The following is a 6,170-nucleotide window of genomic DNA, read 5'->3' on the forward strand; positions in this document are numbered from 1 at the left end:
TGACGTTCCTTAAAAATCTAAAATAGAATTGCCATATGATCCAGCAATCACAACCCTCGGTATATATCTGAATAAAACTATAATTCAAAAAGATATATGCTCCTGTATGGTCCTAGTAGTACTATTTACAATAGCTAAGGCATGAAAGCAATCTTAATGTCTGTTGACAGATGAATGGATAAAAATATGATACATATATACAATGGAACATTAGCCATAAAAAAGAATAAAATAATACCATTCACAGCAACATGGATTGACTTAGAGATTATCATATTAAATGAAGCAAATCATAAAGAGAAAGACAAATATCCAAATATGGAATGATATCATTTATATGTGGAATCTAAAAAATGATACAAATGAACTTATTTACAAAACAAAGAGACTCACAAACATAGAAAACAAATTGATAGTTACCAAAGGAGAAAAAGGGTAGGGGGGGCAAATTTGGAGTTTAGGATTAGCAGATACAAACTATTATTTACAAAATAGATGACCAGCAAGGTCCTAGTGTGTGTGTGTGTGTGTGTGTGCACACGTGCATGTGTATATACACACAAGGATCTATATTTAATATCCTATGTTGTTGTTGTTCATTCACTCAGCTATGACTGACTCTGCGACCCATGGACTGCAGCATGCCAGGCTTCCCCATCCTTTAGTATCTCCCAGTTTATTTAAACTCATGTCTGTTGAGTCTGTGATGCCATCCAACCATGTCATTCTCTGTTGCCCTCTTCTCCTCCTAAACTCAGTCATTCCCAGCATCAGGGTTTTCTCCCAATGAGTCTCTTCCCATTAGGTGGCCAAAGTATTGTAGCTTCAGCTTCATCATCAGTTCTTCTAATGAATATTCAGCATTGACTTCCTTTAGAATTGACCGGTTTGCTCTCTTTGCAGGCCAAAGGACTCTCAAGAGTCTTCTTGAGCACAACAATTAGAAGGCATCAACTCTTCAGCACCTAGCCTTCTTTATGGTCTAACTCTCACATCCATACATGACTGCTGGAAAAACCATAGCTTTGACTATATGTACCTTTATCAGCAGAGTGATGTCTTTGCTTTTTAATACTTTGTCTAGGTTTGTCATAGCTTTCTTTCCAAGGAGCAAGCATCTTTTAATTTCATGGCTTCAGTCACCATCCTCAGTGAGGAAAATAAGGATATCTCAAAGCAAATAATAATAAACAGAATGTTAAAAGACATATTCAGAGCAAGTCAGCCAGTTAAAAGCAAGATTTCTGAGCCTGAATAAGTGGTCAAAACCAGAGAATCAAATTTGGGAAGGCTTTCTTTTCATGTTAGTTAAAGCAAATGTTTACAGGAGTGATCTTGTATCGAAGAGGTCGACAAGCCAGCCATGGCTGGAAAAATCTCTCTTTTCTACCCTTTATCAATCAGAATAATGGTTCTTCTAGAAAGCTATATTCTTCTCATGCAGGTAGTATGTTCTGACATGAAAGTTATATTCAGAAACCAGTATCTGAAGACGCCCTACCAGCATATATGGAAAATTTTGGAAAACCTTTCTCAGAATTAAATGCAACAAATGATCTTTGCTTCTTCCTATTGTTCTGTGCAGTCAGCAGACATACAACTGTCAATGAGTTAACATTAAATGTCTCGAGTATGATGTCATAATTTTTGCGCAAACATGCATCTTTTAATGAGATTATCAATACTAGGCCTGCTATATCATGCTCTTTTAATCTAATAAAGTTAATTTGATGCCTATTAGTTTTCAGGCTATACATTGGGACTAGAGAAAGAAAGCTGAATAATTTCATTGGAAAGAGAAACATAGGCAATATTCTGCAAAATTAAAAAGCAACAACAGTAACAAGACCCATTAATAAATGCTATGTTATATCAGAGATATCAACATCCTAAATAGAGTTTGAGATTAATTTTCTATTTAAAATAACATCGTTTTCTAACACCATACACAAAAATAAACTCAAAATGGATTAAAGATCTAAACGTTAAGACCAGAAACCATAAAACTCCTAGAGGAGAACATAGGCAAAACACTCTCCGACATAAATCACAGCAGGATCCTCTATGACCCACCTCCCAAAATACTAGAAATAAAAGCAAAAATGAACAAATGGGAACTAATTAAAATTAAAAACTTCTGTACAACAAAGGAAACTATAAGCAAGGTGAAAAAACAGCCTTCAGAATGGGAGAAAATAATGGCAAATGAAGCAACTGACAAACAACTAATCTCAAAAATATATGAGCAACTCCTGCAGCTCAATTCCAGAAAAATCAATGACCCAATCAAAAAATGGGCCAAATAATTAAATAGACATTTCTCCAAAGAAGACATATGGATGGCTAACAAACACATGAAAAGATGCTCAACATCACTCTATCAGAGAAATGCAAATCAAAACCACAATGAGGTACCATTTCACACCAGTCAGAATGGCTGCGATCTGAAAGTCTACAAGCAATAAATGCTGGAGAGGGTGTGGAGAAAAGGGAACCCTCTTACCCTGTTGGTGGGAATGCAAACTAGTCTAGCCACTATGGAGAACAGTGTGGAGATTCCTTAAAAAACCGGAAATAGAACTGCCTTATGACCCAGCAATCCCACTGCTGGGCATACACACCAAGGAAACCAGAATTGAAAGAGACACGTGTACCCCAATGTTCATCGCAGCACTGTTTATAATAGCCAAGACATGGAAGCAACCTAGATGTCCATCAGCAGATGAATGGATAAGAAAGCTGTGGTACATATACACAATGGAGTATTGCTCAGCCATTAAAAAGAATACATTTGAGTCAGTTCTAATGAGGTGGATGAAACTGGAGCCAATTATACAGAGTGAAGTAAGCCAGAAAGAAAAACACCAATACAGTATACTAATGCATATGGAATTTAGAAAGATGGTAACGATAACCCTGTATGCGAGACAGCAAAAGAGACACAGATGTATAGGACAGTCTTTTGGACTCTGTGGGAGAGGGAAACGGTGGGATGATTCTGGAGAATGGCATTGAAACATGTATAATATCATATAAAATACAAATTGCCAGTCCAGGTCTGATGCATGATACAGGGTGCTTGGGGCTGGCACACTGGGATGACCCAGAGGGATGGTATGGGGAGGGAGGTGGGAGAGGGGTTCAAGATGGGAAACACGTGTACACCCATGGCAGATTCATGTTGATGTATGGCAAAACCGATACAATATTGTAAAGTAATTAGCCTCCCATTAAAATAAATAAATTTAAATTTTAAAAAATAAAAAATAAAATAACATCATACTTCATGTGATATAAACTTAAGAGATCATTTATTTAAAATATTAAGTCAGCTAATGAGAAAGTAACAGAACTTACTGAGTGGAGACGGTAATGAATAAGAAACAAATTTTATGGATGAATATTTTAAAATCACAGTACAATCAATTTCAGTTTCTGTTTCTGACACAATATATCACAGGGTTAAATGTTGGTGTGACAATGGTGTAAAAAAGAGAGATAAATTTGTCCATTCCTATAGAATGACTGGACTTTGGTCTTAAATATGTAATGAGTCCTGATCCAAAGGATAAAGCCACAACCATGAGATGGGAAGAGCAGGTGGAGAAGGCCTTGACTCGCCCAGTGGCTGAAGGCAGCTTCAAGATGGTCTCAATTATTCTCACGTAAGATCCAAGAATTAACATAAACGGAATAGTGACAACTAGAACAGCAACTACATAAAACAATATCTCAATCATAAAAGTGTCCCCAAGGGCTAGCTTAAGCACTGGATGTACATCTCAGAAGAAGTGATTAGACAGGTTAGAGCCACAGAAGGGTAGAGAAAGATCTGGTAGGTTAATACTATACGCACTGGAACTCCACTGACCCAAAGCCAGCGGCCAGTTGGACACACAGCCTATTGTTCATGAGGAGAGGGCACAGCAGTGGGTTGCAAATGGCGACATACCTGTCATAAGCCACTGAAGTCAGAAGAAGGCTCTCAGTGGCCCCAAACACCAGAGAGAAATACATTTGAGCCGCACAGGCTAGAAGGGCTATATTTCTAGTTTGTCTACTAAGATCTATTAATAACCTGGGGACAGTGACTGATGCATAACAAATTTCCAAGGAAGAAAAATTCCCTAGGAAAAAATACATGCGAGTCTGGAGGGAAGGATCCATCTTGGTTATTAGGATAATGAGACTATTTCCCATCAGAATAATCATATGCATGATCAAAAACACCCCGAAAAGAAATCCTTGTAGGTCAGGAATATCAGAGAAGCCAAGCAAGATGAAATCCACCATCGTAGTCTGGTTCCACTCTGGTGGATTTTACCCTCTGAATTCCATCTGTGCATAAAATGTTTAAAGTCACTCAGATGCACCGTGTCCAGCAGCAAAACTGGGCAAAATAATTTGATGATTTCAAATTAATTCACATGATAGCTACCTTTTTTTTTTGGTATTTTTATTAATAAATCAAATCCAGCATCCTAAAATACCACAATGTAAAATAGAAAATAATCTTAGACTCTTTCTTTTGGCTCACAATAAGGATTATGGATTTATGGGTAACAGTAAAATGGACAATAACAAAAGCAAAAAAAAAAAATGCTGTGTAACCTATTTTCAGCATAAGAATTGCTCTAGGTAACAGGCAGCATTTCTTCTGAAAAAAGCTTCTCTTTCTTGATCAATTTGGTTTCTATTAGCTTTTTATTTGTATTTTTTTGCCTTGAGCTTCCTGATTTTCAATTTTTGTATGTGTTTTTTTCATGTTTTCTTTGAAGTTTCTCTTGTGAGCTGCATCTCAGATAAGCAAAGGGCGGTGTGATCAGTAAGACTCCACTGTCAGGCCCAGTTCAGCACCACCCTCTCCCACCACCACCATTCTCTAGACCACTCTGTAAGAAAGAGACTTACACTTTCGTCAGGAAAATAAGAAACATGTTCTTGTCATCATCATGCAAATTCCATGTGATAAACCATAGAGGTTTATAGTACAAATAAAACATCATAGCAAGTCATATGTTCACTTGAAGTTTAGAATATGAAATAAATAAGAATTTGATGTAACGTGTCCTCAACCTCATTACGGCTGGCCCCCAACAATCTTAACAATTCTACTTATATTTTACATGTTGGGCCTTGAAAGATAATTTTGAGGTCTTTAGCAGTAATTAAATAAGAAAAAGGGAGAAAATGGGTATAAAAATTTGATCATAGCGGTCACAGACCTGACAACACATAAATGCAAAGTCAGCTTTTGCGTATTTTTCTACCTCCAGATATATATTTATGAATATGTATGTGTACTTATGAAAATACATAGATATTGTGAATATGTAAAATGTATTATAGACATGTGAAAATCATGTAATATCTATTTAAAATATCTATGTCTGAATAATTATCAGAAAGCAAGTGCCAAATGAAGTATCTCACTCATTGTCTTAAAAATGAGAGTCTGATTTCTTGTGGTTACAGCCTGCATATTTCAAGTTCAGGAGATTTATCTCATTAATGAATGTGAAAGAAACTTTTTTTTTTCATTCCTTAATTATTAAGAACACATTACTATAAAATAAGCTGGTTAAAATACTTGCTGCTTACCTTTTCTTTTTTTATATTGTGAAGAAGTCACTATGCCTTTCTCTTTTATAATGAATATTGCCCTATGTAATATACATGCCTGGTTTGAATTATTCAAGTAACTAATTCAGTCCTTACTGTTTTCCCTTGAAGCTCATACCTTAAATTAATCAGTGCACTTAAATAGAAATGGTCTGTTTTTACTGTGGAGATATCTCTTCATGACAAACTACATTTTTAAACTCAATAAACTGTTTATTGAGACAACTTAAGAAATAATCACAGCCTCCTCTGAGTCAATTAGTGCTGCACCAGTTTCTCTCTGTGTGAAATATGGTCTGGGGAGCACTAGCTACCTGCCCACACCCCTTTACGTGTTTCCAAGTGCTCTACATCTTCGGAGAGTAGGATTATTGTCCTTCTAGGAAAGCCTGTTTAAGATATTCACAGTCATAAACTTGGGCATTATCTGTTTATGCAATCAGTGCATAAAAAATTTAAATCTATTAAAATACCATACCTTAACCACACAGAATGGAATTTAGAAATTATCTAGGCCCAGTCACTGAGCCGCCGCCGAGGACTCGGCA

At 36.3% G+C, this 6,170-nt stretch overlaps 1 pseudogene; it reads right to left on the bottom strand.

Moving 5' to 3' along the window:
- Positions 1-3,428: 3,428 nt before the first annotated feature.
- Positions 3,429-4,338, bottom strand: LOC120877009 (annotated as a pseudogene).
- Positions 4,339-6,170: the final 1,832 nt, after the last annotated feature.

This window comes from Oryx dammah, unplaced genomic scaffold (genome assembly GCF_014754425.2).
Source record: "Oryx dammah isolate SB20612 unplaced genomic scaffold, SCBI_Odam_1.1 HiC_scaffold_17, whole genome shotgun sequence".
NCBI classification, from domain to species: Eukaryota; Metazoa; Chordata; class Mammalia; order Artiodactyla; family Bovidae; genus Oryx; species Oryx dammah.